We start from the raw sequence: 12,266 nt of genomic DNA on the forward strand, positions 1-12,266 counted from the left end.
CGCAACATGCTTGACACGTGAGCTGGTTTTCGCGACCAATGTCATCCACGAGAGAGGTTTGTGTGTGCGTGTGTTTTCGGGTGAGATCGCGTAAATATATCAATGTGTGTCGTTAAACCCGCCACCACCCGACACAGCCAATTAGTAAGGATTGTCACGTCAACAGAACGTGGCCAATTCGTTACTGGCACAGCAGACCACCGGTTGCGTGTCGGAGAGCCAAGCCACAACGATTACAATGCGAGTACAACGCCTCGCCAGTAGTGTGTACAGATGCTTTGATTGTGCATGCAGACGGACAGGCACGCAACGTATTATGCACGGATTCATTTCGCATGAAATATTTCCCGGTGGGTGAGGGAGAGGGGAACACACCCCCCCCTCTACCCTCATCCTTAACCCACCCTGGGGAGTTTTTTCCAGAGCTCAGTCCCGGACAGCTCCCGGGCTGAGTTAAAGCGCACGCACGCACTCCGCGTGTGTGTGTGTTGGTGGATGGCTGCAACACGCGTACCACAACACGTGTGTGTGTGTTCGGTAGGGTTTCACAGGCAGTGTGCGCATGAGAAAGTGAAGTTTCGAGATTCCTGCGATGATAACTTCGCGGCGTGCGACGCTCGGTGAACATCTTCGAATCCGTTCATATTGAAAAGTTGCTCAGAATTCCCTCCTCTGCGTGTATGATGCCCCCCCCCCCGCGTATCTGTGCACTCTGCGTTATTGACCGTCAGTGCGTGTCTCAACTCCGTTGGGAAATCGGTAGACATTTGAGATATCGCATTGAACAGGCAACGTGAATGAAAAAGCAAAGAGGCCCTGCGTTGACAATAACAAGACTTGAATTCTGCGGGGTAATTCCCACAGATTCGTGCATACAGCGGCAGACTTTATAAGAGGCAACATTGGGCGCGCACAGTGCTATGAATAGTGTACAGTACATACCTTGAATGCACTCTGCGAACACACGCAGCTGTATAACGCATCTGTGATGTGTACATATGCAGAGATATGCATAATTGCTGCTTGTGTTTTAACGGGGGCTGTGCGATTGTGTCGATTCCCGTGCGTTATCGCGTTAATGACGCGTGGTGTTCGGCATGCTGTCCGACGTTTCGCACCACGTGTTGGGAGCTACTTCAGGGAGCTGACGTTTCTGAAAGACACATCGGAGAGCTATACGCATACTTTACACACACACCTTATATACACACACCTTTTATATATATACACGCATACACTTTATACACACACTTACACACACACCTTATATACACACACACCTTTTATATATACACACACACCTTATATATTTTACACCTTATATATACACACACACCTAATACACACATACCTTATACACACACACCTTATACACAAACATACACCTTACACACATACACCTTATACATGCACCTTATACACACACCTTACACACACACCTTACGCACACACCTTACACACACACACCTTACATATACACACCTTACATATACACACCTTACACACACACACACCTTACATACACACACCTTCCACACACACGCCTTACACACACACACACCTTACATACACACACCTTACACACACACGCCTTACACACACACACCTTACACACACACAGGCAATGGGCATGCCAGGATGCACTGCTGCGCGTACTCCCAGTACCACAATGTGCTTCAGACTCACTGCCACACGTGCTGAACGCCAGCACGCACACACGCACCAGTGTGTGTGTGTGCTCGGCCCAGGGTGACAGCTCAGTGGACACGTGGCTCGGGTCGGTCAGCGTTGTTGGTCCGTCGGGACATCGTGCGCGTGTCCAAACGAAAAGGTTTGTGGGCTTAATCGGCGTCTCCTTAAACTGCCCCCACATGCACCGCACACGTGGTTTGGCGATACTGCTGCTGTTGCTGCCGCTCCGTTGGCAGGGGTGCACGATTTACGATGACAAAAATGAACACATTTGGTCAATAACACTGGCAAGGGACCTTTCTGATAGCGTGATTTTTTTTCAACGTGCAAATGAAGGAGGGCCCATTGCCCAAAACGTCGTTTATTGCATACGCGACATTGCACGGTGGGATTTTTGGTTTATTACCTCGCTATGCAGTGTGAAGACTGCAACACGTTGTTTATGTTCAACAATTGCTTGGTTCGTGCCTTGACAATCACGCACATCGATAGCGCGGCTGTGTTCTCACAAAACTGAATATATCACAGCCGTTAGGCTGTCAACGTGGACACGGCGGCATGAATGGAGGACTAACGTGGAGGCGTACATACACACACGGATGGATGCACACACACAACGTGGAGGTGAATGTTGATTGTTGCACTCACTCACCGTGCCATGCTGATGTTATAGCTGCCCGGCGGTCGTTCTCACCGTGTCCTGTCATGTTTAGCTGCCCCCTCCTGTTTGAAGGTTCTTTGGGATTTCGTTCATACGTGGTAGGTTGTGTTTCATCGCTTCCGAACCGCAAGACAAGCAACTTGCCGAGCCAACCGCAGACAATTTTACTATTCCATGCGTCTCGCTGTGCTGCTAACATCACAGTTAATAACGCTGTCTCCTTGTACGTCTGCTGCGCAGATTTTGTTGGGACGGCTCGTAGAGGGATGATGTCTGTGCCAGGGTACTTAGCCGTTATCTCAGAATTTAGGGGATTAAATTAGCCTTTCAAAAGCGACAGAATGACGATTGGCTCATTCCGGTTTTAGCGGAGCCCAACACTGATGGATAAAATGTAAACATTGTGTGCCACTATATGGGCTCATTGCCATTCTGTAAACTAACGTGCATGCCGCATAGGGCACTGCCCGGCTAACTAAGACAATACATGTTGAAATAACTCACTTCAGAAGTAGTTCTGTGGTGTCATCTTCCAGGGCTGTTGACTGGTTGTTAACTCGACATGCCTGCATCACGACACGACTGTCATGACGCAATTGTAATTTGAAATTAAATACACACTTGCGTTTGCTCTGCTCCAGAGAAGGGTAATTGCCTTAAAGATCAACATACTTATATATTTTGACATACGGCAGTGTAAATGACAAATGTGGTGAGCGATATTTATTTTTAATGTAAGAAAACATGTTTTTGCGTGTACTGTATGGGCCTCTTCACCAAAATGCAAATGGTTAAATAAAGAAAGCAGCCTTAGTTTATGCACACACACACACAAATACATTCTCAGAAGCATTATTAGCAGTGTTGTTATTGAAAGACAAAGCAATGTATTGGCTGCCAGGGTCGTGTGAATGTTGCTGAGAATTATCGTGCAGCTCTTCTGGGATTGCAACCATCGGTCTGGAGGAGCCAGGGAGCAGAAGGATGGTGGAGAAAAAGATAAGTTAGGAGCCATAAATGCTTCAGAGATATCAAGATTATTCCACAGGACATTTTTTTTCAAAGCCACGTTAAAATTTGCATCTTGATGAAGGGAATTATAAGTACGATTTGTTTGACGGATTATATAGCACACCGATTTCCCCTGTATTTTAAAGCAAAAGTTATTATTCGGTCGGCGTGTGTGTATGTGACCAGATTCGTGTAACTTCATTGGCACCTTGTACAAGTTTGTGATGTATCTCACATTGAGGTATTTCCCTCTTGCTTACACACTCCGATTAAGTCCGATGTGTTTTTGGGGGAAGTTTGGGTAATGTAAACATACATGTAGAGCCATATATGCATGTATTATTTTTTTTACTTAAATATATTCTTCGACATAATATTGCATTGCCAGTTTTTGAGATCAGCATCTAAGATAGATTCAATTTGGAGTTGTGATTTTTTATAATCTGATTGAAAAGGCCATGTGGAGCACATGCTTCTGTAGGTGCTAAGTAATCATGTTGCGGATTATTGTGCCTGTGCTTGTCGTGTTATGATGCTCACACTTAATGGTAAACAACATCAAGATGCACGATGCGTGCATGCATGTTGAACTTCTTCCGCACTGTACGTAGCCAACCGTGCCATTCAAAAGAAATTCGTTTTCAATCGAGATGATTTAAAAGTGCATCGCTCCAAGTGGCTTCGGAATGTCGGAAGGAAGAGCGTTCCAGACGGCCACAGAAGTGCATCTGAAAGTGCGATGGCTAACCAAGAGTTGCTGCTGCGAGGATAACCGCAGTTTGCGTGATGGTTTATGATCCTTGCATACAAGATGGGGTTTTTAATTCGTTTGGCTACTTGCCCTGACCATGTTTTGTTGTGATCAAACTCCAGACCATGGATCCCCTCCGTCCCATCGCTGTCATTTTCATCATTCAGCAGATGATCTCTGTGTGCAGCTGTTCATTGCCAATTAGTTTACCCTAAGGTGTGCTAAAGCAAACGGAATCTTGAGACACACCCATAATCCTTTGCAAGCTCCAATCAATGTAACGCTCACGCAAGTGCACAGCAGCCTGATCCAGCTGCAAGCTCAGATGCAAAAAGTATTGGCCAGCAGTAGAGAAGCAAGGCAACTGCAGTCATTAGCGCAGTGCAATCTTCTTCTCATTTAGTAATCCACTGCTGGATGAGAGCTTCCCAATGCTGTGCGGGTCGCGGGGGGCTATTTGACCGAATTTCACCACGCTGGTCAGTGCAGCTTGGTGAGGTAGGTGGGGGCATATACATGGGAGCAAAGTAGAGTACGATACAGCAGAACCCCTCTTAACGACAGTTATTGGTTCCACGAAACCGGTCGTTAAGTGAATTGGTCGTTAAGCGAGTATAGGAAATACACGTTAAAGGCTTAATTCGTTCTGATAGCACGAAAGTTACCCTTTTTCACCCCAACAAAACGTACTTTATCATATTTAAACAATGGATATTAATACATGAAGATACTAACAACATTATAAACACACGTTGAAAGAAACATGGTTAATCAATGCATCAATTAATATTTATTGTACCTACAACAGCCCATCGTTAACAGGGGAATGGTCGGTAAGCGGACACATTGGGCTCTATGGAGGGCCGTCGTTTAGCGATTAGTTGTTAATAGCGGTGGTCGTTAAGAGGTCGTTAAGAGGTGTTCTACTCTACACTACGATATACTACACTACTATATACACTACACTACTCTATACTACGCATTGGGCTGTATGGAGGCCCGTCGTTAAGCGTTGAGTCGTTAACAGGGGTGGTCGTTGAGAGGGGTTCGATTGTATTAGATTTTGTCGTGCTATACCCTGCTGCCGGGGACATAGCCCTGCAGAAGTAAAGCTTTGCCATTCCAATGTCGCTGTGGCACCTTCGGAATGTTGTGCAAAAGAGCACAATATATAAAGCTATAAAAAGGAACTGGCACCACTTTCAAAGAGGCTTTCAAACAAGCTGACACCCTGTCCAGCAAATGAGTTGCTCCGCCAAATGATTTTCACGGCAATGGGGGAAACCCGAAGATGAATCGAGGTGGACTATGTTTCGAGGACTTTTGAAAAGGGAACCAGCAATAGCTATTAAATATGCCCAGTAGAGAGGGCACGTAACTTATTAAACAAAAAATATTTGTACGGATTGGAATGAGGCCACTGGAAATGAAAAAGCAGTCGTGTAAAGTACAGAGTGTCCACAATGTCCTGCTGCTACCCCCCCCCCCCCCATCTTATTATAAGATCACGTGCTCGAATACGATCGAAATGTACCAACATTCAGGCCAGGTGACTCGGTGGAAGAGCGAGCGGCTCGCAATGGGAAGGTTGTGAGTTCAAATCCTGGTTGGCGGTGGCCAATGTCTAAGACTAGGTTTTACCCATTCTGGCAATAAAACACGTGTCAAGATATTGTTTAATATTTTTCTTATTTTATTATTTCCCTTCTACGTGACTTTACCGAAAGAACCAAGAATATGAATCCCTGCAGTGACAAAAGCTTTCAATCAAAATTTAGGTGTCAAGATGTTAAAACGCCAAACTGAAACATTTTGCAAGGAATCACGTCTGCATTAACCACATATATACCTGTGGTGAATATGCAAAGAAAAAAACATGCTCTGGTAGTAATATGCATTGTCTTTGAAACTGTTTGGTCCTCACCATAGACAGCTTTCTTTAGATATTCTTAGAATATGAATCCTTGCAGTCACGAAACCTTCAAATCTAGCTTTCTTTAGAGCATAGTCTCAAACTGTGTTAGACCAGAGGATGCCAAAAGGTGAACAGCACAAAGACAATGCACTATCAGGCTAAAACCTATTCTTATATTTTGATACTGGCAAGGGAGGGCCCATGATACATACTGGTATATTACCTACTCTTTGCCTCACACGGAGAGACCCATAGTTTGTTGTCCTTCCCCCGCACCTCCGAGTAGGACGGTTGCCTACGTGCGGTGCGAAAGAAGTTCAACGTACATACATCATCCCTCTGGGGTTGATGTTGTTGTTTTTTTGCACCTGACATTAACTGCAAGTTTATTTTGTCTAACCAGGTGAGAACTCAAGAGAGACCAGGATGAGTTTAATTTTATTAGTATGCCGTTAGGGGACGATACTTGCGATGCGCAAACCCAATTGGGTAATCTACATGAAATTTATTGGAAATAAAACAAAATTTGCCAAATCTGGACCACGACATCGGCACACAATGGCCGACTCTTGTGAATGACGTCAGAGGATCTTTAACGTCCACTGCGAAGCATACGGCGCAGAGTATTATCAAGGTTTTAATATAGTTCACGCCGCAGTATTAATCGGGGCAGCCACTGGATTTGAACCGTGAACCTCTGCAACAAGCGGCGAGTTCGCTACCGCTGGGCCACGTTATGGTCCTAGGAGGTTATGAACACTCTCAACAGCACTGGGTTGTATTCAAACAATCTTATTTATATTTTTCTCATGTATTTGCACGTTTTTAAATGATACCCACTTCAGTCTTGTATTTAGTACAGCAAATCTGTATATATTTATACAGTAGAGTTACTGGCAATATAGAGTGTATGTGTGGGCATGTACAATGAAGTTCAACCTAATTTCCTTTACAATCTGTTAAATGCCTGTTGAGGAGCAGTATCATTCCAATTAATTTGAATTCATTACCCTTTATTTAACCAAATGAGTTCCCTTTGAGATTTGTTATCTTTCACGCGAGGGAAATCTGCTTCCTTATTGATACATAGAGGCAGCTGTCGCGATTAAAAAAAAAACAAATTAGTTGCGCAATATTACTGCGTGATTAAAATGCATTATCACGGGCTGTGTGGTTGACGCGCATTGGCCTACTCTCGTGAAGGATGTCACAGAAGCTAGATTACTCATGAAAGCATTACTTTATCAATCTATCGATCGCCTCATGAACCATGTTAAAAAGAGCCAGTGGCTTAGAGGTCTTAATCCAGCAGTGCATTGACAAAGGACGTGTCGCTAGTTCTCGTGATTTTATGACTTAACTGCCCTTTGAGCCTTGGTAGTAGATGCATGAGCATGTCATTAAAAGCTCCACTTGATGACATGTTTTTAATGTAAGGCAGATAGATATATTATTGCTCCATGTACGGGAGGAGCATTACAGGGTACTTGAAACATACATGATTTAGATATGGTTTTCGCAATATGGCATACAAATTTGGAGCTATCGGACAACATCGGCTTGGTAGTTACCTATTTATGAAAGCCGCCAAGAGAAACTTAGCGCAATGCATGTTTCCCGTCACGGACAGAGGGAGAAAAATATCTGCTTCCTGTGCTCTGTCACTTTGTGGCAGACGGCACACAAATGTGATGCAGCAAACTGTCTGACCGCGAGACGCTCGCTGAGTCTCTAAACACAGCCCTGGATCGTCAAAGTCAACATCAAAGTGGCTGTGTGCGCTTTCAAACACTGGACCTGCATGCGAGGGTTCTGAGGCAGTGGTAGAAATACCACATTCCTTTGGTGGAAATATTTTTTCAATGGAACAACCACTTGTTGTTGGAGTTCCCGGAAACTGGGTCTATTCTGTGTGGCCGCTCATGATGAATAAGATTGATGATGATGAATAAGATTAACGATGATTACGTACTCAGCCAGTGATGATCCTGAATTGAACTTATGAACTGACTGAAATGATAAGTTCATTTAATCGCACGTGGCAATCCTCTGCTCGCATACAAAAATTATGGACTATTGACAAATGTGGTCTCAAATGAACCTGAATGACCATTGCAAATTCATAGGAACAATATTGATCGGTTGACCTTTGAGTAATGGCTTTTTAAAAATGAGAATGTAAGGAATTAATCATCTCAACAATGACAACAAATTCCTTCGTGTAGCAAAATGTAATAAATCACTTGATTCATATTTATAGTTAGTTAGCCACAGTACTTGATGTCCATTATGTATGTTTCCAGTGTCGGGATGGCCCTTGTGTGCATACACACCACATCATGCCAAACCACACCTGCATTGTGGGGAGTGCGTGAGTCAGAGTTTGACATCTTACCGCGGCTAAGGTCAGCGGCGAGTGATAACTGAGCTGGTCCTGGATCTCCCCTAGGTTAACTCGGCCTTAAATGAGTACATGGTATGTGGTACTATTAATGTCAACTTTAGCACTTGGGAGACAAAGGCCATTGAGTTGACCACACCACCACCTCCTTGTTGCGCTGTGCTAGCCTCAACAATCAGTAGGGCTACATGCCAGATTTTAGTTTTGCTTCACATATAAAATGATTTTATTTATTGCCCATGATTGCAGTGTGCCAATTAGGCATTTTGTGATTATTCCCCCTCGAGCAATTTGAATTGTTGTCGCAATACGATTAAATAATTTGCGTATTTTTGCGTGACGTTCTTATCATCCCATCTGTATTAATGTCACGGCATGTTTCAGCCTTAACCCCACATTTCCCCTTATCTGAATTTCGCCGAATAAAAAATTGCCTACGGACAAGATACGGATTACAGAACGGCGGCCCAAGGAATGCGCTTGAGATGGAATGGTCACGTGCGCTCGCCGTGACGCAGGGGATTTCGCGGTGGACGGTTGACGGGGAGACGACCCTTGGAGATGCGGTCGCCTCGTCAGGGTTTTTCACAGTTCGATCGGACTCGTGTTGGCCGGGCCGATGCAGAGTCGTTATTTGTGCCTGGATCGATGCAGCCTCTCCTCCTGCTCGGGTCACCGGGGGCTTCCGTGAGGGATGCACTCTTGACTACTTGTGATTCTGCGTTGTTTATTATTACTACAAGTGCAGGCCGATGTGCAGGCTACCCAAGTGCTGTCATCGCGGTTGCAGCTGGGCGTAGGCGCCCCCCCAAGGGGTCCAAAAACGCCAGCCACAGACAGCACCATTCAAAGAGATAGAGCTGCTTCGTTAATTGAGCAAGGTTATTGTTGCAGTAACTTGGGAAAGAGAGACGCCGGGAGGGGAAGGGGCGGAACGAGAGAGGCCGTTGTTGACCTCACGGTGTCGGTGGGTTGCGCAGAGGAGAGGAATTCGTTAAATTAGCAAAGGTTAATATGACACCACAATTCCGTAAAAAAAACTTAAATAACAGTGTAAATCATTAATTAGCCGTACAAATCGAAGCCGAGCACGTGTAATGTTCTACTCATTGATCAATTTACCGCTACGCTGCCAGATTCAACAGGGCAGTGACACAGCACCCCATGGGCTGCATAATGAATTGCATTGCGGGCCTTAAAAAAAAAGTGTTTGATTGTCCCATGTGTTTATATTAGAGTTGACGTGCGAGATTTTCATGTAGAATACCAAAGTAAATACGATGCGCAGTATGGTGTGTGTGTGTTGATTAGTTGCGGTCGTGCAGTGGTTGGCGCCACGCTATAAACCCGGCAGCATGGGTTCAATTCCCGCTCAAAAAGTGACGATTATTTGAACTGGTCCTGGGCCTCCCCTAGGTCGACTCAGCCTGAAATGAGTACCTTGTGCAGTGTGTAGTCATCGCCACTGGGGAGACAGATGCGGCCAGGTGTGACGCTGGCCACCCACTCCCTCATATGCTGTGCCGGCCTTACCCCAACAGTTTGCTAAGGCTTCATGGGGGACCTTTGTCTTATTGTTTGCAGGCACAGATGTGCGGTTATGCAATCGCTATGCTTGTGACAAGAATGGTGCCATTTAAATGTTGAGTCTTGAATTGTGGACTCTCGCTTCATGCTGTATGTGATATTCCCACCCGCCAGGCAACTCGGAATCCGAATATTTATGTAGACTGGTGCACATTGGAGGCAGTCAAGCCAGTTGGCTACTGTTGTCGTTCTTGCCTCACATATTGCGTTGGTTTTCTATGGACAATCTGACTTCCTCCCAAATGCAGTTCTACTCAAAGATAAAGGATGCTCCCAGCATCCCAAGCAGTGCAGTCAGCTTTGAACAGTGCCTGGGAGACTCACTGAATCACGTGTAGGTAAATGTGTGAAATCCCTGCATGATCGAGTCGTCTGTGCTCTCTCAAGCGGCATGACGCGCCTATTCACAAGCGCACGACGCACGCGTCGAATTTCACACGTAAGGAAATCAATGCTCGTTTTCAATTCGTATGTGTCTGTATATAACGGGCACAAGTCACCCCTGCGGCCACTTTGGGGCGCTACCATTCAACGCAATGTGAAGGAAAAATGATCCTTCAATTGATTCGCAACCCTCAAATTTAACAATACACGATATACATAACATGTACGACTAAACTTTGCAGCCATAGCTGGCAGCATGAGTCACTCCATAACAGCAGGAGTATCAACATACATACGTACATTTCGATTTAAAGCTTTCGTAACTGCAGGGATTCATCTTCTTGGTTCTTTCGGTAAAGTCATGTAGAATGGAAATAATAAATAATAAAAATAAAACATAATAAAATAATTCTCACGACGTATCGGCCAGAACAGGTCTGTCGATAAGACAGTCTGTCTTATCGACAGACCTGTTCTTCACCTGAGGACGGCTGCTTGCGTTGTGGCCGAAACGTCGTGAGAATTATTTAATTATGTTGTATTTTTATTTTTTTATTATTTCCATTCTACGTGACTTTACCGAAAGAACCAAGAAGATACATACGTACACTCAAAATATACAGGTTTCCTGCGAAGCTGCCCGAGTGCTTGGATACAGACGCATCGCTGCATCGTTACGCCCACAGTCCTCTCTCCAGCCACCTCCCATGTATGGCATCCTCTTATGTAACGGTTCATTCTCCTGGAAATGTAAAGGATGCGGATGGGAACGGTCGCATCTCTCCTTGCGGTTAATAAGCGACGGCACGGGGCTCTGCCCGCTCAGATGAAGGTCATTAGTGCTTGGATGTTTTACCGCAAAAACACACATTTGGTGGAGTACGCTACTCTTTCATTTAAATAAGCGCAACGCATCGAGAGTAGTGGCCAACGCTAGTGGCGGGCGTCCCAAGAGGCGAGGGACGACCGAGAAAGAGATGGACCGATGGGGGGGGGGCGTTAGAATGGAGAGGGAATGACGTTGAAACATCAGCAGCAGATGGGATGTGACGACGATGATGATGTGATCAACAGTGGTGGGCTGCCGCTTATGCCGCCAGAATTTATTGGACCCAGCGGCCTCCGTGAAGGGGTTGGGTGGGAAGAGAGAGAAGGACCGTAACATTTATTGGGTTCTCTTAAATTGGCTTCAGCGGTACACATATCACCACCTGTCGTATAAAAAGCAGCATTGGGGGTAGCTGTGTGGCTTTTTCATCCTATTATCCGTGGTTATCCGCACAAATTACTCCTTGCGTCTTCACTGCGAAGCGGGAATAAGCTCAGCCGCTTTACTCTATAATGGCTCGGATATCGCAAAACCATTGTCGAGCAGATAATAGGATCTCGGGTGGATCGATTCCAGCATGCGGGTTTTTGGGGTTACAGATAATGGGAGCTTCACTGCATCGCACTCAGCCCCGTGTAAGTGCTTTGAGCCAGCAGTGCGAGCAGCCTAGGTTACCATGTCAGCCCACCGACCCAAGACTACACAGCAGGTGTGTTCAGGCTTCTAGCGCCCTTGATAATGCTTGGCTTGTGAACACACCATTACACGGGGGTGTGTTTTTGTCCGTATGATCGTGTTTTGTGTTTGAGTATGTTGTGTCATTGTAATAGTGTTTTACCCTTTAAACTGGTACAAAAACTGACACCTTTATACAAGGCATCATGTTTGCAATAACCACAACACAAGCAGTCAAATGCAAACAAAAATAACAACTCTGATAATGATAATGATATGCACTGTCCTTGAAGTTGATTGGTCCACGCCCGAGACAGCTTTTCTTAGAGCCTAGTCTCCATTGGTGTAGGACCAGATGAC

At 45.3% G+C, this 12,266-nt stretch overlaps 1 protein-coding gene across 1 annotated transcript in view; it reads left to right on the plus strand.

Annotated features, from left to right (window-relative positions):
• Positions 1-12,266, plus strand: part of LOC144730364 (caskin-1-like) — a 413,671-nt gene that overhangs the window by 998 nt on the left and 400,407 nt on the right. The gene's annotated exons all lie outside the window — the stretch shown is intronic.

The sequence above is a fragment of the Lampetra planeri genome, chromosome 35 (genome assembly GCF_965212315.1).
Source record: "Lampetra planeri chromosome 35, kcLamPlan1.2.h2, whole genome shotgun sequence".
Taxonomy (NCBI): domain Eukaryota; kingdom Metazoa; phylum Chordata; class Hyperoartia; order Petromyzontiformes; family Petromyzontidae; genus Lampetra; species Lampetra planeri.